Raw genomic sequence first — 25,575 nt, 5'->3', positions numbered from 1 at the left:
CCCTCTCAGGGTCCTCTAGGACTCGCTTTTATGACGTTTCAGATCTTCATGGTTTTGTTACCCCCTTCTGGGCCCTGTGGCTGGGGACTGCTGGTAGGAGGTGACACTTTCACTAGAGCCCCTAAGTGGGGGGCAGCGCCCCTGGGGGGGGGGGGTGAGACAATGCAGCCTGACACAGATGCTTCTTTTTCCATCAAACAATTATCTGTTTGTCTTAATACGCAAGGCTACATTCCGTTAACGCTCTAGGAGTGGGTTTAAATGAACGCTATTAAGGAGTGCGGGGGACGGAGCCCAAGGCTGCGCCCAGATCACAGAGGGGGTTTTCAGGGGAGCAGAACTGAGGAAACACAGCTTTACCCCCATGTGGGAATCCCGTAGGCTGAGGGCTGGAGAGCCTTTCCAGCGTGGTGGAGGGAGGCAGGTAGGGGCTGGTTTCAAGTCACTTTTCTCTGGGGAACGCTCTGTGACTTCCAGCAAGGAAGGGGACCCACCTGTCCTGGTGTAGCTGAGAGTTTCTTGCCCATTTTGACACTGAAAGTCCTTTGTCCTGGGAACCCTGTTAGTCCTAGACAAACCCTACAACAGGCTCAAACAAGTTGCTTCGCACCCACCTTGGGTATCTGAATTTCCCTAAGCCCCCTCTCCCAATGGCAACTCCCCTTTCCTTGGGGGCTTCCTCTGTCCTGGCAGAAACATCACCGTGTCCCCACTTCCTACAGGGACCCCTTGGCGGGGCTGTTCCCAGGAGACCAGAGAGTGTTTGTTGGGGAAATCAGGGTCCATCCCCGGACCCCCCCCCCCATAAGCCATACACCTGCCAGGAACAGTGAGGTCCTTTGCTGCCAACCAGGGAGTTATATCTGGTGGGAAGTGGTTTTTTTGTTTGTTTTTAATAATATTTTTATTTGAGGTAAAATATATGACACATGAAACTTACCATCTTACCTCTTTTTAAGTGTATAGTTTGTTAGCATTAAGTACATTCACACTGCTGTGTCTCCAGAGCTCTTATTGTCATGCAAAACAGAAACAGCTGCCCCATTCGCACCACACACCTGGCACCCACTGTTGTACTTTCTGTCTGTGAATCTGACTCCTCTAGGGACCTCAGGCCAGTGGAATCATGCACTATTTGTCTTTTTGGTGACTGGCTTGTCTCACCGAGCGTTCTGTCCTCCAGGTTCACCCATGTTGCAGGTTTTAGGGCTGAATGATATCCCACCGTGTGGATACACCGCACTTGGTTTATCTATCACGCCTCTACGGATGCTTGCGTTGTTCCCACTGGGAAGGTTTTCTTTTTCTTTTTTTAAATTTATTTGAGAGAGAGAGAGAGAGAAGGAAGTACCTACATAAGCGAGGGGGGGTGGGCAGCAGAGGGAGAGGAAGAGGGAGAAGTAGGCTCCCCACTGAGCACGGAACCCCGCACGGGACTCCATCCCAAGGACCCTGAGATCATGACCTGAGCAGAAACCAAGAGTCGGACACGTAGCCGACTGAGTCACCCAGGTGCCCCTGTTTTGCTTTGTTTTGTTTTGTTTTTTGAAGCTCTTAAGGCAGGGAGCGAAGGGAAAAACCAGGAGATCGTACTGAGGAGCTGAGCTGAGATGGACAGGGATAGCCGGGGTCAGGTGCTGTTGAGTCCTGCTGGAAAGAGGAAAGGAGGAATAATTCAGGCTCAGGGAGCCCAGGAAGGAATAGGAAGGAAGGAAAGCAGCCAAGAGGGCTGTGCATCCACCCCTTTTGAAGGTGGTCGTTGATTCCCTGAAATAAATTCTTGGAACAATCACCGTTAAAGCAGGCACACTAATGAGTAAGGGGCACTTTCTACAGGCCAGGCCCCGTCGGAGGGGGTGACATGTGTCACCCTGTTCTTGCAGTGGTTCTGTAAACTGTATTGTTATCCCCATTCACAGGCAAGGAGACTGAGGCACAGATATGTCACTGGTCCATGAAATTTGGGCTGAAAAGGAAAAGATACCTAGAAGTACTGGAGACCGGGGCAGGGGATGGGGTGATTTCAGGCTTTGAATCCGTGTCAGAAACATCTGTGGGGCTTTGCTGACTTCTGTGTGCTCTCAGACCACCCAGAGGATCTGATTCCAGTGGGGCACTGGAGGCTGGGGCCCCCTAAGAAACCGGCTGGACACAACGTTCTCAGAGAAAGGGCAGACCAAGCGCTCACCATGGGCTGCCTCATGTGTTCAATGTCTCGAGAATACTTCAGAAATGGTCTTTCCTTCTCAAAACCTATTGCTAAGGATCAGACATTGTGCTAGGTATTTGGAGAGCTCGCTGGGTGGTCAGCATCACGTATGGCTTCTGCCCCGAGTCTGGGGCGGGGTCGCAGGATGGGGTCTTTGGCGGTGCAACATGGCCCCCAATCCCTGCTTTGTAGGGTCCCGTGAAATGTCCCCGGGGCGGCTGAGGCATCACAGTGGTCTTGGGGTGGCAAGTGTCGTTTCCATGGTAACCCTACACCAGCCAAGCTCCTGTGACTCTCAGATTTTCCCAGCCCTGTGACTCAATGGCCAAGCCCAGGTTGTCCCTAGGTCTTTACCTTTCACAGTTGAACTTGAAAGTGGCCCCATTCTAACCTCGTTGTCTATGAAAAGAACACTAACCCCCTGGGACCCAGCCAGGGGACAAGTTTTTATGGCGTTTCTTTCTTTCTTGTGTTGGCAGAAGCGGTCTTTGGAGGATTCTGAGACAGCCGGAGGTGGGAATGGACTTAATGTTAACAAACAACTTTTTTTTTTTCTTTTTAATAAGTAACACATTCGTGCTAGTCAGTTTCGGAAATACAGATAATTAGAAAGAAAAAATCAACACCATCCTAGTCTACCTCCCAGACATGACCAGAGGACTTTGGGGTCTCTTGCTGGACCTGAATCGTGAGCCCGTGAGCGGGCCTGCAGCTCGACGTTTCAGCTTCGTGATGGTGGTTTTGACCCAAAAGTCTTGGCAGCTGTTCCTGGTTTGGGGGCCTAAAAAGAGGGGAGGTGTGATGGGAACGAGCTTCTGTTTTTGTTTCTGATTTTGAGAACTTGGATAAAGCTGGAATTCCAATCAGATTCATGAACAGTGTTAGAAGGAGTCCCCAAAAGCAGACTTAATCTGTCCCCTACCCCAAAGGGGCTAGTTGTCATTTTTGATATTTTTCAAGAGTACAAACTCTTGTTTTCCAGGAAATTGACATTCTGACAGTCAAACTGTGAATATTTTAATGTGTGTTTTTTTTTCAATATTAATTTTTATTTCTTTTACAACATGGTTTCTCAATCTTGGCCCTCTTGACGTGGCCCAGAGAGTTCTTTGCTATGGGGTTGTCCGCAGCGCTACAGGTTGTCCAGCGGGATCCCTGGCCCCCACCCATGAGACGTCAACAGAAATCTCTGGCACCCCAACCACAACCAAAAATCGTCTTCGGAAGAGTGTCCCTGGGGAACAAAATCTCTAGCCATAGAGAAACCAAACCACTGTTCTAGAAAGTTCTCAGAAGCAGCACTCTTTTAACTCCCAAGCATCCACAGAGCCTGAACTAGAGTTTATTATACAGAATTCTATGTGATGCTGTTTTTTGAAGGTTCCTACTTAAGAAAATAGTTAATTAAGGAAGAGGGTTGGAATTAATACTATAACTAATGCTACATTCCACGTGGTTGGGGTTTGTGTGTCCATACTGACATTTTAATGCCCATTGCATTTAATTACAATTAGCATTGCATTACATCTGTTCTTATGTTACTAATTTTATTTAATAAAATAGGGGGCTTTCAGGAAATTTCAGCCTTTTCTTCTTCTTCTTCTTTTTTTTTTTTTAACAACCAGTTTCCTGACTGAGGGATTCTATTCTATGTCAGATACAAAGAGAGCTTTCCCAACAGACTCGAAAAACGGTTGTTGATGAACAGAGAAAAAGCTCTCCACGAATTGCCCCAGCATGTCCCAAATAAGGAGACCCCGCAGAGAACAATGGATGCCTTTGAGATGATTCAGAACTAGGTATTTTACTCATTGGACGGCCAACTGATTTTTATGAAAGTATGCCGTGTGCGGAGAGTTTATAGTGGGATAATTTCTAATTTCCTACAAATGGAGAGGTGACCTTGGGAGAACGAGGAAGTTTTTTGTTCCCAGACTTGTCTGGGAGCATCCATAAATGAGGGCACACTTAAAACACAATTGGACAAATAAGATTTATCTTGCAGAATCTCACTTGGTCAAACGCAATAAGCCATTTTGTGAAAAAGCCGACTTTAGTACATTGTGTGTGTGTGCGCACACATGCTCACATGTACAAACCAGAGGCATGGGCTATTTCATTGATTATTTCCTATTTTTCTCCAGAAGCAAAGCTGAGGTGAGGATTCACAGACTTTCTTTGACTGTGTCACCATAGGAATCAACACACCTACCTTGAAAGAGGAAGGAAAGAATGAACGCATTAACTTCCTTCTCCAAGGACATAAGTCACTTATAAAAATAGCACGTATCTTCTTGTGTGTATCTTACAGAGTGCTGGAAAGTATATAAAAGTTGGGACCCAAGACGATTACTATGAAAAAGTTGGTATATTTCCTCCTAGATTCTTATTTTTGCTTTGTGTGTAGATATACATTTTTAACCCAGTGAAGACCTTACTTTTTCAGAATTTTCAGTTCCATTGGACTGGTATATCCAGGACCTTTTCCTCAGAAAATACAATTTGTAAGGAATAATCACACCCAGAGACTGAGGCACACCAAAAAGGCTGCCATGGATGGCTGTGCAAGTTGTATAATGAGGAAGCTTAGGAGTTGCGATGTAAGTGGTCATGCCTGAAAGGAGGTGCTGCTAATTTTAGACACTTTTTTTTTTAAAGATTTTATTTATTATTTGACAGACAGAGATCACAAGTAGGCAGAAAGTCAGGCAGAGACAGAGGGGGTAGCAGGCTCCCCGCCCAGCAGAGAGACCCTGAGATCATGACCTGAGCCAAAGGCAGAGGCTTAACCCACTGAGCCACCCAGGTGCCCCTAGACACTTTCTGAAGCATACTGTTTGCTCCCAGGGGGTATAAGAGCAGGACTGACTGCTAAAAGGAACTTTGAGAGCAATGAAATATTCTAAATGGGTTTGGGGAGATCTCTGCACTATCATCCAAACGTACTAAACCTCACTGAACCACCTACCTACAATAGATGATTTTCTTGGTATCTTAATGATACCACAATAAAACTTTTTTATAATCAAGAGTGGGGGCATGGAGGGTGGGCACTACTGTTATTCCCATTACACAGACTGGAATGCCAAGGCTCAGAGAGGGTCTGTCACCTCCTTAAGGTCAGTCACCTCCCTGCCATGGGGCCAGTAGCCACTCAGCTGTGACCTGCTGTCACTCTGGAGCGGGTCCTTCACAGTCTGCAGGTCCAGAGACCTGACATTTGGGGCAGCCCCTCCTGGCTTCCTGTCCTCTGAGTCTGTTGTCTGCCAGTCAGTCCGTTTCTGCTCTGCTTCCCAGCCTGGGTGGCAGACACCCAAGCTGACAGGATGGTTGAGCAATGGAAAAGCAGGGGGGAGCCCCGCCCGCTGCCCTTGATCTAAAACAGCGTGAGGAGGGCCGCCGAGCACCAAGAGCGCAACCCCCGTCGGTTGCGCCTCTCCCCACCGTGCATCTTGGATGAGCTTGATTTATGGCCTGTGTTTGAAGGGATCCAAAACAATGCAGAGCTTCTGGTGGCCTGTCTGAAAACATGCTCACACACAGTCACCAAACCCAACTCTGAATCACCCTCCAGAGCCGAGAGGGATCTTCAAAGTCCCCGTCTTCTGGGTTTCCAGCAAGACACGATTGTGGGCTGGGTTGGGAACGAGTGCGGAAAAATTGACTGATTGTTATTTTCAAATGTGGCAATGGTTTTGAGGACAGTTTCATCATAAAGAGCCCCCTTTGTATTTTTATTTTCATTGTGTTGTCATTCCATGGGGGCTCATGGGAAGTCGGGCTTCTGACACCCTCAGGAGATGCTGTGAGAACCCGGGCTTGCAGATGGATGGTCGCTGGTCTGGGGCCATATCCCGTCGGCGGTGGAGGGCTTGCAGAGGGCAGGGGTGGGAAGCGGCTGCTAGGGGATCAGGAGCAAGCATGGTGGTTAGGCCCCTCCCGCCGCCCAGCCTGCTCCCTCCCCTCCCTCCCAGGTATGACAACCAATCCTTCGATCTCCTGGTTCTCACGTAGTGGGGTCAAAGGGTTAAACCACCTGTGGTACAGCCAGATGCTGGAGTAATTCAGCAAAAAGAAATGAGCTAGCAGGCCATGGCGAGAGACCTTGAGTGTTTATGGACTCCAACTATAGGGCATTTTGGAAAAGGCAAAATACAGAGACAATGAGGCTTGGGGGTGTGGGGGGAGGCGATGAGGAGGGTGAGCAGGTGGCACACAGGGGCTCTGGGGGGGGGGCAGCGAAGCTGCTTCGTGTGCTTTTATAAAGGAACATGCATGTCCTTAGACATTTGTCAAGACCCACAGAATGAATACCACCAAGAGTGAACCCTAAGGGACCCTACAGACTCAGGTTAACAATGACGTATCAGGACTGGCTCATCAGTTGTAGCCAGTGTAGCTCAGGGTTGCAAGATGGAAATAGTAGGGGAGCCTAGAAGGGAGGGGAGCCAGGGGTATCTGGGAACTCTCTGTACTTTCTGTTCAACTTTTCTCAAAACGTGAAATGGCTCTAGAAAAGTCTATTAATTAAAAAAAAGAATCCTATTTTCCCCCCAACCTTCTAGTGGGATCCTTGGACATTTGAAATAAAATCCCAAGTCTTTGCCTTGTCCCTATGGAGGCTGCCGTGGTCAGGAGCTCGTCACCTGTCTGCCCTCCTCTCCCGCCTATCTTGGCTTTGCTGGCTTTAGTCTTGTTGTGCTGACCTCCAGGTCTCTCTCTTCACCTCCTCAGAGCGTGTGCACACAGGCCCGGTCTTCTGCCTCCTATGAGGGCTGGTCCCTGATTCCCAGGTTAAAGCTTTATGGAAAAAAAAAAAAAAAAAACCAAAAAATAAAAACCAAAAAACCCCTCCCTAATCATATCCCCTGAAGGAGGTTTCTCCTGGAGATTTCTACCATGGAGACTCTCTGGCTTCATCCTCAGTAGTTTTTGAAAGTGGTTACTATTTCCGTTATACGGTTACTTGGTTTCTCTGGTTACTCATGGTTCTGCCATTGTTCTGCTGTTCCTCCCTCACTCCGAGGCAAGGCAGGAGATGTGAACTAGGGCAGGAAGTTGTGTCTGTTTGGTTATTGCTGTATGTCCTCTGCCTGGAATTATGTCTGGCACACAGTAGACAGTTAATAAATGACTGAATGCGTGTACATTTGCTGACACCTACTGTATTTGTTGGGGTTTCGTATATAAAGAAACACTTTAGGTCTTTTAAACCAAGAGTGTTCTAAGGCATAAAATTAGGAATTCTGAAATTTGTAAAAGGACCAACAAACAAAACAACCGCGAATTCTTAATTTCCATCACGTTAACGCACCTCACCCCTACCCCTCCACCCTGCCGCTTGGATCACAGACATAGCCTCCCACACCGCCTTCCCTCCCCCAGTACACCCCGTTTGAACGGCCCATGTACAATCAACATGCTGGGTGAGCATCAGGGCTCATGAGTGTCCCCATTCTCGTGTTAACCGGCTCTACGACCAACCTGAGATTTTTTACTTGTAGAAAGGGATAATCCTGGGACTGACCCTTAGGTTCTTGGGAAGATTACATAAAATAATGTGCCCAGCAGGGTTCAGGGCAGTGAGCAGGAGACATTAGGACCTTGGCCCCTTGGACATGCCATTGGTGGTCGGGACAGGGTACTAAGCTAATACCTGGAGCCCAGAGGCTATGAGGGTAAACAGAGTGGGTGCGGGGTGGCAAGGGTGGTCGGAGAAGAAAGCACCTTGTGAGTGGAACCAGAACGGGGGGAGTGAGGGAACCATGTGAAGATCTGGGGCACTGTTCCAGGTGGAGGAACAGCAAATGCAAAGCTTCTGAAATGGAGGCAGGCTGGAAAAAAGAGCAAGGAAGCCAATAGATAAAACGGGGCCCGAATACGCTAGTTCTCAAATAATGGCTGTTATTATTAAAATTGAAAGAGAGCAAAAGTGTCTGCTTTTTTCCCCACATTTTACTCCTCCTTCGCTGTCCCTTCCAGCTCTCCTGTATCCACTAAGACTTGTGGGAAATCTTACTTATGGATGACTCATCAAAGTCTCCTAATTTAATAACCAAGGCTGTGTTAGTCACCTATTGCTTTATAACATATTACCCCAAAACTCAGTGGCTTGGGTCAACAATTAGTATTTCTGATCTCACACAGCTTTCCTGGGTTGAGAACCTGGTGGCAGCTTAGCTGGGAGGTTCTCGCTGAGAATCTGTCCTATGGCTTCAGTCATGGTGTCACTGGGGCTGCATCATCTGAAGGTTTGACTGGGGCTGGAGGAGGCGCCCTTCCTCAGGGGGCACAGTCCCACGGCTGCCGAGTTGGTGTTGGCTCTTGGCAGGAGGCCTCTGTTTCTCTTCATAACGTCTCTGTGGAGATGACCATGTGACCTCACAACATGGCGGCTGGTTTCTTCCAGAGCAAGTGATCTGAGAGAGTGCAGTGAAATCACGATGCCTCTTATGACCTCCTCTTGGAAGTCACAAATTCAACTGTATTCTACCCGGTCACATAGGCCAGTCGTGGTTCGGCGTGAGGGGGACTACACAGGAGGCAAGGGTCCCTGGGAGCCATCTTGGAGGTTGGCCTCCATGAGCATTTCCCCCATCAGATGCCCTGAGCCCTTTGGGTCTCCCCACTTGGGTCAGAATCCATCAATAACCGGTCAGTGACCAAATCCTGAATGGAGAAAGTCATGGCCTCTCTTTCCGTTTGGATTAATTTCCCCTTGTTTTTCTCATCTCCAACAGTTTTTCCTTGCGTAGCGGGGAATTCACTGTTCAAATTCCGCCCTCTGATTTAACCTGAGAGACAAACGCGCGTCCCCGTGACAGAAATTTGTAACTAAAGTGGGAAGTGAAGGAAATTAATTTGTCTGGCAAAAGGCTATAAAGTAATTCTACTGCCAGACGGAGGATCTGCCATGGGAAAACAGATGGGAAAATCATGTAAATATAACCAATGCCAAGAGGAATCAGGAAAGGCAACTTGCAGCTCTTTAAATGGTTTTCTAAAATATTTTTTTGTTGAGGCTACACGGAATGCCAAAACAAGGGAGGGGGTGTGAGGCATTCTGTCACCCCAACCCCCGCATGTGCAGACACCGCCAAAAACAAGGTGCGACCGTTGGAAACCATATTTTGGACTCAGTCGGTGGTTTTCCAATTGATGGGCACGGAAGGCGATTCACAGGACCCGGACCACGGGGGGGTCCTCACCCACTGACGCTGCGTTGCGTTGTGAGGTTCTGTGCGTGAAACCAGCTTCCAGGGCACAGACCTATCATCTTTCTTTCAACACCTTTGCAGCTGAGCCCACCAGAAGAAGAGGGCTTTGGGGTTGTGACTGAAGGTAAAAGTGACGACATCCACATTCGTGAGGCTTTAATGGGGACAAAGGTGCCTCGGGTCATTAAGCCTGGGTCCAGCGTCTGCGTGTAGGAAAATGTTCCTAAAATGCATCGTGTTTGTAGGGTACCTCCATAAGAAGAGAGAAATGACTGAATTTGGGGGGTCTGTCCATCAACCACCACGATTTGTGATGATGAGATTCGGGTTAAATTTGGAATATTTATTCTATTAATCTCCAGTAGGACATAATTCTCCATTTAACTCAGTAGGAGAAGGTACGGGCTGGTCAGGGGTCCAACGTGAGTCCGGCCAGAGGGGCAGGAAGGAAGAAACTGACGTGGAAACAAAGCATGAGGCATGAGTCAGTGTTCACAGGGGAAGGAGACAAGTCTTATTTTCCCCACTATGGGGATGGAGAAGTGGAGGCAGAAGCTGTACCCCAGCTCTGCCACCTGCTGTGGGAGTCTGTCTTCCCCCGACAACTGTCACCATAAACCACAACACCCTCCCCCTCATACTGCAAGTCGGATTTAGTTATTAACTACCCGCACCTGTTAGAAAACATGCTCGAGGTAGAAGTGATAACGGGCGATGTGGGGGTTAGCTGACCCAGAATCCCGTGACTGGACACACAACCCTAACAGCAATGACGATAAGTAAGTGACATCTGAGCCCAGGCCCCGCCAAGCCTCTGGACTCCCTCAGCTCAGCCTCAGCACCACACACAGCAGCAGGACCCTGTTCCCTTTCTACAGATGCAGAAACTGAGGCCCCGGAAAGCCAAGTAAAGCTAAGCAACTTGTCCACATTCGCATCCACAGTAAGTGGCAGAGCTGGGACTTCCACTGAAGAGGGTCAGACTGTGAAAATCACAGCGCCTTGTCTTTTCACCGCCTGGCTTCAGCGTGTCTCCAGAGAGGGGGTCCTGCAGGGAAGTCAGCCATCCTGGCTGCCCGAGGAAAACTCCTTAAAGAGGCACTTGCAGCAACCGGCTGCGAGGGTTGAAGTCAACAGCTTTGGTGGGTAGTTTGGCAAAGGTCTGTTTCTGCATCTACAGATCTCTGCGGGCGTCTAGGGAGGACTTTTCCTTAGATCCAGCCGGAGCGCCCTTCAGATGTCCCCAGAAGCAGGCATGACAATGAAACATGCAAGGTTATTCACGGTAGCATGACTCTTAGCAGCAAGCGGATAGGAGTAACCCAAATGTCCAGTAGCTTGCCGAAATTAGGTCACGAATGATGGCATCTGCACAGCGCCGAGCTGTGCTTCTCTAAAAGAGAACGGGGTTCTCTCTGTACGGATTGGGGAAGATCGCCGAGATGGATCAGGCACAAAAACAAGACCCAGAAGGGTATGGACAAGACACAGCCCCTTAGTACCGTGGGAAGAGAGGACATAAACGCATGCATCCGTGAGAGCCAGAAGCGATCTCCAGATGCTTGTCCTAGGGCTCGGTCACAGGGGTTGGTTTGTGTCTGGGGAAGGAAGCAGAGACCCTGAGGGGCTCAGGGGTGGAGAGGGCCTGACATTTCCCCGTATAACCTTTTGTACTGCATTTGAGACTTTATTGTGTGTACATATGCTCTTAGCGGACATTTGTGCCGTTGTTTAGAAAGAGATAAAACACAGAAACAGCACAGGAAACCAGGAGAGATGTTTCTTTAAACACTTCGGGCTTGGGTTTGCTGTGCCCCGTTTTCAGAGGGGCTTCGGCCGTCATTTAGATCAGACGTCTGCTTTCCCTCCGATGTCCCTCCGACGTCCCTCCGAGGGCAGCCTGGCTTCCATTCTGGTGACCCGCGTGTCCTCTGAGGCCTTCAGCTGCCAAAGCCACTGTGCTGAGCCACTCCGTGACCCTGGGGCGCCGCTGGGAAGGGTCGGAGCTCACTGCAGTGATGGTCCCCGCTGTACTGGTGTCCATAGTCATTAGAAAAAATGTCCCCGCGGGCTGCTGCCCTCCCAGCCAGCCATGGTCTGTGCAGACGGTGAGCACGGGGTTCTCGTTCGGCATGACACCCCGATTTGGGACAGTCTCTCACAGCCCCAGGCTGGCTGCACGTGTCCTTTGCAGCCGACCTCCCCTCCCCACCCCCCCGCCCCCGCATTGCTCTTCGCTTGGGCGGTCCTTGGATGGAAGAGCGAGAGCGCGACAGCCGGGAAAGAGCCTCCCCGGTCAGCACTGATGCTCACGGAACTGGATGGACAGCCGCTCGGCCGTCCAGGAATTGGCCTCGATGCCAAGACCCCAGAGCACCACCCCCTCTGCGCCCCGCTCAGCCTCGTGGCATTTGGCCCCCTTCCCCTGTTAATGTTTCAGGACTCGGTGAGAAGGACAAAGACGGGCAATGCGCTGAGAGCTTTACACACATTCTCTCTCGGTCCCTACGAAGTGACCGTGACAGGTGGGCTGTCTGAAGCCTGTGTGTGCCGCATGGAAACTAGAAGTGCCAAGAACGGAGAAAACATGGCCAAATCCCTGCAGAGGATTTGGGAGGGTTGGGGCGTGGAATCAGGGTCCGGAGCGTGGAGTCAGGGTCCAGAGCTAGGTCTCCCAGGTCACCCCTCCCAACTCCCCCATTCCTGGGCTCGCAGGAGACATCATTCCTGGTCCAAGGACACTTTTCTCTCAGCCTGGACGTACCCTCAAAACTCAGGAGAAAGTTTTAGGCAGCCACCCCCCATCAATAAGACCCTAGGCCCCGGGAGGGCAGGGCCCAGTGAGGTTCAAGGCAACGCCGTGTCCCAAGCACCTACCACCGTGCAGGGCGCTCAGTAGCTATGGACAGAAGGCAAGGCACGAGGGAGGGAGGTTCCGTGGCAGAGAAGCTACCGGGGATGGCAACACTGTCAACCCACCACTGTGGGCCGGTCACTGACTCTCCCCAGGGAGGCAGAAGCAGAGGCGAGAGGTGTCACTTCAGAGCCCAGGCTTCCAAGCGGGTGGCCCTCTCTCACCTCCCTCTGTGGGCGGCACGCAGATGGCAGCATCTTCCTTGTGGATTGGGGGCCACCGGGAAACATCCCGGACACACCCCGTGTCCCTGCGCCCAGTAGGAGCCACCCTCCCTCGGGAGTAAGCACCCTGGGTGTTCCATGGCCAAGAAGTCAAGGAAGGGAGAGACATGCCTCTTCCCAGGCATCGCCGAGCGAGGCAGCTTCGGTCACCCGCGATCCTTCTCTCAGGAAGGTGACCCTGGATGCCATCAGCCACAGCATCCCATGCATCCCTGCGGCTGGGGGAGGGGCGCGCCATCTGCAGAGGGATTCTGGGCAGGAGCCTAAGGGCATCTGCTCCCAGGGCTGGAGGGAGTCTGCTGCAGGGGGAAGCGAGGGGACAAGGGATGGTGCACCGAGAGGGTGCAGGGGGCCGGCCACTGGCTGGGTACTGTGAGGACGCAGATGGCCCAGAGGGAGGGTCTCTTGGCGCTGCTGTCCCCTGGCACAGATGCTGAAATAGGCTTTGAAAGATGAAGGGATGTTTCCAAGGGCCCAGATGCTGGAAGTGGCAGAGTAGCAGTCGCTGCGGGGGTCACTATGACGCCAGAGCTGCCCCCCGCCCCCATCCCCGAGGAGTCCTGCCCGCCTTGATCAGCCAGCCTGCTTCGGGGCAGGAGAACAGAGAAGGACTCTGCGTCCCATCTCTGGGCACCTCAACCTTTCCACCCAGGAATCCGCTTGGCCTGTGTCTCTAGGTGCGGCCCGGCCAGACAAGCAGCCAGCAGGGCAGCCGGTCTGGCCGGGGACCCCACCCAGGAGTGCAGACAGGGCGGGACGCGTGGGCCTCCAGCTGTGGGTCCCCAGCCGCGCTGCCCTGCAGCTCGGGCGTCTCTGCTCTGACTCCCAGGCTGCCCAGCCTCCCTGCTCGCTGAGTCTGCAAAAATCAGCCTTCCAGGGCTGTGGCCTCCATGCACCTGGGATGCCTGGTTTTCTCCTGCTGGAGAAAGAGAGGGTGTTTAAGTCTACAGTAGAAATGCACTGGACAGACAGATCCCCTCCGAATGGTGAAGTCTAATGCTGAGAGAGGACTTCGAGGTACTTGGGACTTAGTACTCCTGCTAAGCTGGCCGGCTTGAGCTCACGTCCCAGGCCCACCACAAGCAGCAAAAGAGCCTCAGGCAAGTCACTCACCCCTCCACGCCTGGGGATGATCCCAGGCTCTCTCTCACAGAGGTTTTGGAAGAATTCATTTCTCCATCCCTTGGGCGGCAAAGATGAGGACTGATCCCAAACGGTAAAAAAACGGGAGACTCCCTGTGTGCCCCTCCGGTTCCTGCCTCTTCCCTCTGGGGTCACTGTCCTCAGACCATTGCTACCTGCACTCTGTCCAGCACCCAGTTCTTACAGAAACCGGGGGCGGGGGTGGCCTTTGGAGCCATGGGCCGCCGCTTTCCAGCCACACCACACTGCAACCGAGGGGCTGTGAGTCCAACTCCAGCTCCGGGGTCCTGCCTCCCCTTACGTTTGGTTATTCATTCTTCGTGGGAATATTTACGGAGCCCCCATGTCATGCCAAGCACTGCTAAGTCCTGGTGACCCAGCCACGAACTCCTTCAGCGAGGTCCCTGTGCTCAGGGTGCTTGCATTCTCTTAACAAAGTCGGACAACAGGCAGGTGAACAGCCCAGCCAATGGCGTCATTGCACATGGTGACCGCAGCACCCAGGGGATGGGACGGGTCGGCCGGAGGATGGCGAGGATGCGGGAGCTGCTTGGGTTGGGTGGTCCGGGTGGTCTGGGTTCAGCGTGAGAGGAAGCAGGAAAGGAGTGGAGTGTGCGTGGGGATGTCTGCAGAAAAGCCTCCTGGCAGACCCAGAGGAGGGAGCGAGCCTGGCTTGTGCCTGGGGAACAGCAGGAAGCCAGCATGTATGCATGTGTTGGGGGGACCCTGGAGCAGGGAGGTGGCGTCCACTTCCCCTCTGTCCTCACGGCTTGCTCACCCAGCTCTTCCCCGCGCTCCCGCCCCGGCTGCACAGGACCCCAGGGACCACTTTCGCAGACCCCCCCACCCCCGAATGAACACTCAGGAGCTCCGAGAATCAGCCGGCCAGTCTCTGAGCTCTTGGCTGCAGGGCAGGTTGAGAAAATTAAATATGTAGGGACTGAACGTTCTTTAAAACTCCTTCCATGTACAAATAAAGATAATCCTAACAATAACCCTTTAAAGTAGGAATTATAATATTTTAAATTTATCATTTGGCGGGGGGAGGAGCAGAGGGAGTGGGAGAGGAAGAATCTTAAGCAGGCTCCACACCCAAGGCGGACGGAGCCCGAGGTAGAGCTCGATCCCACAACCCTGAGACCATGACTGGAGCTGAAATCCAGAGTCAGATGCTTAACAGACAGAGCTACCCAGGTGCCCCGAAACAGGAACTGGTATCATGAGGAGTACTATCGTCGTCAGCCGTATTTAACAAGTGAGGACACGGTCTCGGAGGCGCTAAGGGACTTCTCCAGGGTCACACAGCTAGGAAACAGGAGAGCTGAAATTTGAACTTCAGCTGCTTCTACCACGGCTCTTTATCAGCTTGTACCAGTGAAGTTCTTGTATGGGAAGCGCTCCTGCGCCTGGAAAATATACTTCGTGCCTTAAAAACCCACCTTTTTTTAGGACTTGAAGCGCCCCGTGGCACCCAGCCTGGCCCTGGGTCCTTAGAGCAGCGTGCTGAAACCGTGGCCCCGGGACCCAACCCTGCCCTCTGCCAGTTTTCGGAAATACATTCTTCCGGAAGCCAGCCACACCCCTTTGGTCACGGGTGGCCTGTGGCTGTCTTCCTGCTAGAAGGGTGGAGTTGCGTCGTTAAGACCCAGACCATGTGGCCTTCAAAGATCGCAATATTTACAATGTGGCCCTTTACAGAGAAGGTTGCAGATCCTTGGCACAGAGAAACTTGCTCCCAGCTTTTCTGCCTCTGCTGGGCTGACTCTGGAAGGACACCCTGACTTCACAGGCTCAGCCCTGGACACAGCAGAAAGCAGGCACTGAAAGCAGATGGTCGTTCTGCCCTGGCTTGGGACAAACAGACCTTCCTCATGCGCGGAGATGCCGCACCCCTGGGGGGCCAGGCCGTGGCTCCCTCTCCCCCTTCCCTGATCAGAGGGCATATGCGTCTGGGGCTAGAACATTCTTACACTAAAAAATGATTCTGAAATTACTCTACCAAAATTGTGAAGTTATTATGCTAAATTCCCAGTTTATTATACCAAAATGTGTGTGAGTATGTCCCAAATAGTGCGGGGGACAGACTTAGGCTTTTAAAAAAATGATCCATCATTTACCTGAAATTCACATTTAAGTGGCTTCTTGTGTTTTATTTGGGAGTAGTACAAGGCGGTGAATCTGGAGGCAGAGCTCAGACCTGGCAGAGCACCAGACTTTGCCACAGTGCATTTGTCCCCGTGGCAGAGGACGGAATCACAGCCCCAGGGAGCCCAAGACCTTACCCCAGAGAGTTTTAAAGCAGGAAATGCTCCCAGTTCTCCAACAAAGCTGAACTTCTTTTTTCCAAGTGGGCATCCCCAAATTTAATTCCGTAACACAGTCTATAGCTTTCAGGCGGCTGGAAACTATTTACGGGCTAGAAGTATAGGGTTTTCTTTTTCTTTTTTGAATTGTGGTTGTTTTTTGTTGATGCTTTGCGAACTGAGACCTGGTTTCCCCATCCGAGCTCCCTTGCCGCTCGCCTGCCTTTCTGTCTCTCCGACTCACCCTCTGAGGCTCTCCCTGTCTCTCTCTGTTACGTTGCTTGCTCAGGGAGCCGCGCGGGAGACAAGATGCCTTCTGACAGGTGACAAGATGGGACCGGCGTCATGCCGGGCTTGGGCAGTAATCTGGGTGGCAGAAGGAAGGACCCATGGGCTTAGCAACGCTCGGTGGCCGCATGGAAGCAGAGGCGTGGCAACGGGGTGTCTGCTCACCTGGATGTCAGAAGCAATTAGTAGGAGACACTGTGCTCCAAAAAGGCACAGGGAAGCATCATCTGCATCCGAATTGGCCCGAGTAGGTGGCATCCACGTCCCTGGTCTAGCTTTGGGAGCCGGGGTTTTGTCACCACTCTTAGGCATGCTGGTGACAGCCGCCCTGCAGGGTGGGCCCTGGACGGAGTGCCTGTCCCCTCATCTTCACCACAAAGAAATGGAGGTCGGGGGAGGCCACGTGACTTGCTCATGGTCACACAGCTGAGGTGAAGCAGAGCTTCCAGCCGAACGCCAACCTCACGCTAGTCCGTGAGTCTGTCCCCGTGGAAACCTTGTCTACCTCAGGTTTTAGGATGTGCCCCTGCGCGGGGGTCCTTCTGCACTTCCAGTCCCACCACGAGACTCAGCACCCAATTCTGTCTCCATGATCATTCTGGATCCTTCTCTGGGAGGGCTCTCTTATGGATTAAGGGGCGGGGGGGACAGAAGTCGTGCATGTAAAGCGGTGAGCCAGCGCTGACCCCTGGCTGGGGTTGGGATCACCGTGCAAGACCCCTCGTCCCCTGTGGGGTGTGGCTCATGGCATCAGCACGGCTCAACTTTCGTCACCATTACTGAAAGTGCCTGGTGCCAGCAAGGAGAAGTGCCTGTTAGGTGTTTGGTAACCGGCAGCTGGAAAAACGTCCGCGTCCTTCCCCAGGCTAGTCTCGGAGGTCATTGTGGAGACCCCGGGGCAGTCAGACCCCCTTGGGGCCCATCTGAACGCTGGTGCCAATGGCATTTCTTTAGACAATACATCCCAAGTGGGTATCTCAGGCTCCTGGGGGTTTTAGGAGGGAACAGGGGCACCAGGCAGAAGATTTCGTGAGGGGAGCACAGACTCAGAGCCACCGCGAGTCCAGAGCCCCCGCAGCCCCATCTCTGCTATGTGGCCCTGCCCACCTCACAACAGCCTGCCCCAACCCAACTCAAGGGAAAGAGGGGGCCTCTTTCCACCCTTCCAGCTCCCTGGGCCTTTCCAGGAGTTTTGCAAGTCAGAAGAAGTCAGAAGAAATCCTGTGCTGACTTTGAGAAGCAGTCAGGAAGAAAAGGGCACCGTTTTCTGGGTGGCCCCCAGCACTCTCCATGCTGGCTTTGAGCTTTGCTTTTCTCCTCCATTTCTCTTCCAAGCCAGCTTTTCAATTCTACTGCAGAAGAAAGGGGCTCCAGGAAAACTTCTGGGGTGACAAGCAGCAAGTTGGGAGCGGAAGGGCACTTCTTACAGGGACCTCCCCTATGCGAAGAACCCAGGACACTGTTGAGAAATGCAGACTTCAGTGCCCAACCCAGAGCCTCCCAGTGAAAACCCCAGGCCCTGGTCTGGGACTCCACATTCTTACAGAACTCCCTCCCTGATGGCAATGCACAGTTAGAGATGCAAGGCAAGAACTGGTAGTTTTTCAAGCTATGAGCTTTTCCAACTTAAACACAGTTTAAAACCTCTTGTTGGCTTCCCAGTGCTTTTGCGGGGGAGGCCACTGCCATTAGCATGGCTCATTGGACAGTATCCTCCCTGGACCTCATTCCTTCATCATTTGCCTGCCACACCACCCTGTCGTCAGCGGCATCCCCCATTTCTGCCACAGGACCTTTGCACTGCCCATCTCTGCTCTTTAAACACTAAACACAGGGAAACATTCTGGGGTCCCTAGACTACCTCTGCTGCCAAAGTTCCTCCTCCAGCTCGTGCGTCCCTCCTTTGGCCACTTCTCTCCGTTAGAAGTCAAACCCTCATCTCTAGATGATTTCTTATTGTCCTCAGCTGCTCTTGAACTGGGAGCTCCCCGAGGGTAGGGGCTGGAGCTGTCCCAATCGGCTTGGCACGCCCAGCCCCAGGCCTGTGGACACGGTGCTTTCTGGTTCAGAGCACAGATCTGGAGACCCACCACGTGCTCCCACCACAGACCCCACCAACCACTTGGACAGCAGGTCACAAAACCTCCCTGGACCCCTGTCTCTGCGACTGTGATCCAGCTCAAGCTGCCCCGTCCCAAAGGGCTGTGTTGAAGCTGAAATGGGCAAATACCTACGACTCCCTGGGCACGGTGTCTGGCATTCACCGAGCGATACTTAATGAACACCTACTATGTGCTGAGCACTGTGTCCGCGGAGCGACGCTGAGAACAAAGCTGACAAAGCCCCCCTTCGCCGACGGAGATGGTCCTCCCATCGACCCCAAGGAGAACGCTGAGCACGGAGAAGTGTTGTGCTCAGTGGTTTGCTGCAGGCAAGTGCCCGGTGGAGGACCCTCCTCAGGTTGCTGACCCCTTCAATGCTTACTTTTCTCACCTGTGAAATGGGCGTGATAGGAGAACCTGCTGCATGCGGTGGCCAGTGGGAATATGCAGGGGCAAAGAGGTGCAGGCCCCTTGCAGTATTACAGAACAGCCTGCTGGCACTCCTTAGTCCAAACACAGCAGGGGGACAGAATGGGGAATGGGAGGGTGCTGTGTGTGCTCCAGGAAGCGGGTACGGGGAACGCTTCCTGGGGCAGGGGATGAGGGGGAAGAAGGGATCCCTGTGGAGATTCCAGGCCAGTGTGGCTGGAATGTGGTAGCAAGGCCAAAGCAACTGATGAAGCTGGTACAGGCCAGACGCTGGGAGGCAGGTGTCTCTGGGCCTGGCCTTTCATTCCACGGGGGAGGGGAAGCCACACCGGGCGTGACAAGGTCCGGTTCACTTGGAGAACCAGTCCAGGTTGCTGTATGAGGAAGGCGTGGGCGGCCAGGGCCCAAACGGGGAGAGCCGCTGGGAGGCCGAGGGGTCCGATGAGAAGGGGTAGGGTCTTAGGGTTAGAGATGGTGGAAGTGATGAGAGATGGTCAGATTCCGGGCACTCTCTGAAGACGCAGCCCGTGAGCATGCCTGGCAGCCCTGAGGGGCACAGAAAAGGGTGAAGCATTAGGTAAAAGTAGAGCCATTTCCTTAGACAGGAGTGGGGCACAGAGAGAATATGCCCCTGGCGGTCATTGTCACGGAGCCGGTTCGTGACAGCGATTGTGGCAGCGGGGTCTGTACATGGCTCTACTCGGCCAGCCGCAGGCTCACTGCACAGGTCAAATCGGTCCCAGAAAGGAAAAGGTCTTTAGATTGAATTAAACCCATCAAGGGGGCCTGGGTGGCTGTGTCTGCCGTCGGGCTCAGGTCGTGATCCAGGGTCTAGGGATCGAGCCTCCCCTCGGGCTCCCTGCTCAGCGGGGAGCCTGCTTCTCCCTCTCCCACTCCCCCTGCTTGTGTTCCCTCTCTCGCTGTGTCTCTCTCTGTCAAAAAAATAAAAAAAATCTCAAAACAAAAACAAAAAACCCATCAGCAAGGCTAAGTACAATTTGCTCCAAAAAGGAGGATTCGCTTGTGTCCAAACTACAAAAAACTCAGCTTTCTTAGCAAGCGCTGGAAGCCGTCATGGTCCAAGACGGTGCCCTTGTGACTTCCGACTTCTACTATTTCCTCAAGCTGGGCGTGTTCTAAAGCAGTTTGGAAAGCAGCTCTTTCCCCACCGCCTAGTTCACGTTCATACCTGATGGATCCCCAGGACAAACCAAACAGGGTGGGTCACCTAGTGTTTGGAATATTCCCTATTAATGCCCCCCACCCCATTCCAGATAGTGATTTGAGAGCAGAATGTGTTTAAAATGCCCATAGGTGTGTAGAAACACAGATGTAAATCCGTCAGAATGTTTTACTGTGTTCTCGCCATGCCCCGTTTGAGATGAAGTTTCTTTGGTAAAGATATCCTAAATATCACAGAAGAGTAAGGCAATTGACCACACACACACACATTCAAAAGGTAGAGGACGCTTTGTAAATTGTAAATGCAGGCCCTCGGGGAGGGTAGCTGGAGAGGAGGTCACACCCCAGAAGGGCTGCCTCCCTGGTGTTTCCAGTTGAGTAAATATAGCAGATTGTACTTTTGTAAGGTTCCCTCATATTGTAAACTTTTTCTTTTTAAGTAGGTGGCACACCCAGCATGGAGCCCAGTGTGGGTCTTGAACTCACAACCCTCAGATCATGACCTGAATTGAAATCAAGAGTCAGCCTCTTACCCAACTGAGTCGCCCAGGTGCCCCCAACTGTAGACATTTCTTCTGAAACTGTTCATGGTGATAATAACTACAGACACGGGTGAATGCTCCTTGGTAGATGCCAAAAGGGTCCTTGTCATCAACTTTGATGGTGTCAGCCGGTCCCACACTCCTCATCAGTGCTGGTCCCAAGACCCGCAAGGGAACTCTTTTTACGTCCACTGGCCCAGATGCACATCAAGGCAAGAATCCTTCCTTCCCTGCCGCCCATATTTCCCTCAGAAATGTCCTCTGATTGTCCCGGCCCCTGGGTAGCCCAGAAGCCCTCCTCCCAGAACCTCTGTACAACATCCCGTTCAAGTTTAAAACCCATCCCTTGTCATTTATAATCATTTGGCAAGTTTCATTTAAAATGAAAATCCATTTAATGAAATATTTCCGTTTAAATACCAGCGCATTAGATTTGCAAAAATGTACCCATCTTGAATATATTTAAGCAAAAATCAATAAAGGTTAATAGCATATTGCTAGAGCATCACAATGACAGAAAGCCAAATAATTCCTTTTGTAATTGAATAGTACCACTGGAGTGTGGGAGGAAATCAACAGTGACATTTCTACCGTATCTTTTCAAATGGTGTGTGAAATTCAACCATTGGGCTGTGATAGCCACATACAATTCAAATTTGACTAATTAGGTGGATGGTGCAATTTTCCATTTTTTAATAGGAAAGGGGGTGGCAAGGCAATTTTGAGAGGATCAGGGCCAAAATGGGCGGGGGAAACATCATGTGAAGATAACAAAGTCTTTAACAACAATGTAATTTAAAAAAAAGGATTTAATTGGAATCTATTAGGAGATAAGCCAGCTGGTTTGAAGGACAAGATTAAAAATATTTCATTAATGCACATGTGACTTTGGGAAGGATGCTCAAGGAATTTATCATTTTCCCGAGTTACTTAGTCTAGAGGAAAGAGAGCTCCTAGGATGCTAGGACTCAAGAGAATATGTTTGTTCTTGCTGGTGTCTGTTATTAGTAACCCCCGACCCCCAATGGTGATGGATATGTGTCCTTGTTGTAGAACATCAATTTTCCCTCTTCCTTATCAGCACCTCCAGCATTCTTGGGGAAGCCACACATCTTGTCTTCTATTCGTAGCTCAGAATCTTGAGTCAGGAGGTATTCCACTGCCTGCATCAGGATGGGCTCTGATTGGCTAAAACCAGTCCTCTTGTCCCACCCCCAGACCTCAGAGACTGGCTCAGCACATGTGCCCGTCACCAAATCTACACCGAGAGGGTAAGAGTGCCTACCCTTGCTTGCTCCGTCAGCTGGAAGGACCTAGAAGGGGAGACACTCCTGTAGCAATAAGAACACCTAGAGGCCAGAACATCGCTTCTAATGCCATTCTCCAAAAAAAGAACCAGGGCTGCCTGGAGAAACAGCTGATCTCAGACTTGGAGCGGGGAATAGATAAGATGGGCCTGAAGCCTCTTGGAGTGCCAGAAGGTGAGGCACCCATCAAAAAGGCCACCCACGGTAATGGAGGTGTGTGAAGGACACATAGGCACCAACTGCAAAAGCTCTAAGTTCGCTCAGGCTGGGACAGTTTGAGCAAATACTCAAGTAGCGCTGGGCGATGCTGCAGAGAAAATAAGCGCGATCCATCCTGCTATCAGTGCGTGGTGGGATAAAGAATAAATAAGTAAAAACAGACAGATCACCCCTGCAGAAAAATTTCAAACCGTTTATGTAGATACCGCACCCTCGGCGAGGTGAGGAAGACCCCAGCTTCTTACCAGAGGGCCGCACTTTGTGACTTCTGGGGTCTAAAGAGGACTTCACCGCAGAGCACCTTGGCAAACTTGGCCTTAGGCAGGTGACCTCGGTCAGCATCCACGATGGTAAGTGCCATCGAGAGTGTATATCCTAGAGATGATGGGATGAGAAGGGCACTTGTCTCTGGGGTCTCCTTCCCCCCAACCCGTAGCCCCAAGATATTCAGGAGAAGGCATCAGACAAATCTGAATCGAGGGACAGTCTACAGACTACCAGAGCCACACTCCTCCTAACTGTCAGGGTCACCGAAATCGAGGAGAGTCTGAGAAACTGTCACAGCCACGAGGAGCCTAAGAAGACATGATACTAAGTGTCATGCCATGTTCTGGTTGGGATCCTGGGCCAGAAAAAGAACATTAGGTAAAAGCGAGGGAAATCTGAATAAATTTTAAACGTGAGTTAAGAATGGCGTATCAGTATTGGTTATTAAGGGTGACAAAGGTACCACCCTCATTTAGATGCTAATAATAGAAGAAACAGGGTGTGGGATATATGAGAACTCCCTGTAGCATCTTTGTAATTTTTTTTGGTAAATCTGAAACTATCGTAAATAAAAACATACTATTCTAAAAATCTGATATGCAGTGATCTTTATCGGGGCTTCTGGGAAAATACAGTTCCCTTGAGCTGGGCTATAAGGATGCGGAGAGTGTACGCATGCGGCTTTTAAAACTGAGCGCAGCGTTTTGGTACCAAGGAGGGGAAGACTGGAGCTGTTAGCTGCTGCCGGGTACCCCCTGGGAACTGTTCACGCTGCAGACGGAAGGAAGGAGAGGTCGAGAGAAATACAGTCCTTGGTGATGGGGCACGAGTCATGGGATCAAACCTTTCCTGAAACTAATTTAGCTCTTGACTCCTATTCTGAGCCAATAATCCCCTTGTTGTTTAAGTGGGCTTTTTGTCAGTCGGGACATCGTGATTATGCATCATCGAGAGTGATTGTCCTTCTCCTTCAGTCTAGTCGGTGAACCCTGAATTCTGAATTCACACATTCCGTTGCATTTGGTCTTCCAATTAATGGCGAAGGAATCCTGAGCAGTGTCTGCTTTGGGGTACTTCCCCGGTGCTTCCAAGGGAGAGAGAATAAGGTGTATGGGTTGGGGAGCTACAGGGAACTCAGGGCTGGTTTTCAGTTCCCACCAAATACTTTCTCTCTCTTCAGTGGAGAAGCTGTTGCCAGAGCATTCTTTCTAGAACATTCTTCCGACTGAGCCAGGGACTTGAGCTCATTACTTCTCAGTTTTATGTGGCTTGTGGCTATTTGTTGTTGTATTTGGGAAGGGCGGGGGTGGGGTGCGGGGGTGGGGTGCGGCTGCGGTTTGGGTTTTCTTGTGTACTCTGGGCTTCACTGGAAGGTCACCTCCTGGCCGCACCCCACCCCTCATTGTGATGTTCCTAGCTGTTGTTTTTAAAAAGCTTTTCATGTAGATTATTTAACTTGGCAAAACTTCAGAAATGGAATCCCATTTGTGTAAATAAACAATCAAACTTTTCTCAGTTGTCCCTAGAGAAGGGACCATCGCTTAATCATCTCTTTTCCCAATATCCACGTTCCTCCGTTCCTCGTGCCCAACAGCATGAACCAGGCCTGGCAGTTCATGTTCCCTGGGTCTGCGGTGGGGAGGTGGGGAGGGAGCTGACAGGCAGACAGGCCAGGAACGGCGAAGGGAAGGCGGCCCCGGATTCAGTTCGGCTGCAGAGCTTGCTGCTTCTCTGTACCCTCTCCACCAGCTCAAGCACCAGGCTTCCTGCATGACGGTAGAGGGACAGGCTTCTTGACGGAGGAGCTAAAGACATCCTCTGGAACTGTTGGGGAACAAGAGCTTTAAAATATATATATATATATATATATATATATATATATTTATTTATTTATTTAAATAGACAGAGATCACAAGCAGGCAGAGAGGCAGGCAGAGAGAGAGAGAGGAGGAAGCAGGCTCCCTGCTGAGCAGAGAGCCCGATGCAGGGGCTCATCCCAGGACCCTGAGATCATGACCTGAGCCGAAGGCAGAGCCTTAACCCACTGAGCCACCCTGGCGCCCCCCCTTTTATTAAATTATTTATTTATTTATTTGACAGAGAGCAATCACAAGTAAGCAGAGAGGCAGGCAGAGAGAGGGGGAGCAAGATCTTATGAAGTGGTTAAAGGCAGTTGGAAGGCAGGCTCACTGCTGGCCACAGCAGAAAAGTCTCAGTGCTTTGGACAGAGTCCTGTCATCTCCCTCTTAGCTATAAAGGAAATGAAGGATTCTCATAAGGCTGTGTGTCACACCATCTGGGATTTTGTGAAAGGGGTGGCCTCCAACTGGAGACACTCATTTGCCCTTTTACCAGATCTTTCCTCTCTTTTTTTTTTTTTTTTTAAGATTTTATTTATTTGACACAGAGAGAGAGAGAGAGAGCGCACAAGCAAGGGGAGCAGCAGAGGGAGAGGGAGAAGCAGGCTCCCTGCTGAGCAGGGAATCTGATGTGGGACTCGATCCCAGGATGCTGGGATCATGTCCTGAGCCGAAGGCAGATGCTTAACTGACTGAGCCTCCCAGGCATCCCTAGACCTTTCCCCTTCTTCAGTTCTGCTGCACGAGATCCCCAGAAATCCTATCAAAGTTCACCTTTATCCCCCAACCTTCTGATGCATAAAATCCTAAATCTGCAGTTTTCTCAATTGCATCTGTTCTAAAGGTCACATGAGCTCCAGCTTTGAAGGAATCTACTCATCCATCCACCCATCCATCCATCCATTCAACAGATTCTTGCTGAGCGTCTCCTCCATGCCAGGGCTGGGCACTGTTCTAGGGGTGAGCCCTAGAATGGCTCAACTCTGCCAAATGTCTCTCTGATATGCAAAGATGGTGCATCTATTTCAATTCAAATAGTTATGAGGGATTTTTTTTTTTTAATAGTTGGATGGGCTAGGGAGGTCCCACGGAGAGCCCTTGTCTTCGGGGCAAAGGCACATGAACGAGGAGGGCAGGGGCGCACGGTCAGCGGAGTATCGCACAGCGCTAGGCTAAGAGCTGCAGTTGGCAAAAGAAGCGAAAGTCTGCTAGGGCCAAAGTTAGCCTTCCGAATCCCTGAGAAATCCTCAGAGCGCTGGCTCTGTGTGTCCAAGCCCGCATCATAGCATGTGTACATGAACTCATGATGTGTACGGACATCTGCCGCGCATGGCAAAGAATGAATCTGGCAAGTTCATTTACCATGTTTT

Source organism: Mustela putorius, unplaced genomic scaffold (assembly GCF_011764305.1).
Source record: "Mustela putorius furo isolate JIRA1106 unplaced genomic scaffold, ASM1176430v1.1 tig00000592_pilon_pilon_pilon, whole genome shotgun sequence".
Classification (NCBI taxonomy): domain Eukaryota; kingdom Metazoa; phylum Chordata; class Mammalia; order Carnivora; family Mustelidae; genus Mustela; species Mustela putorius.
This window is presented reverse-complemented; position numbering follows the sequence as displayed.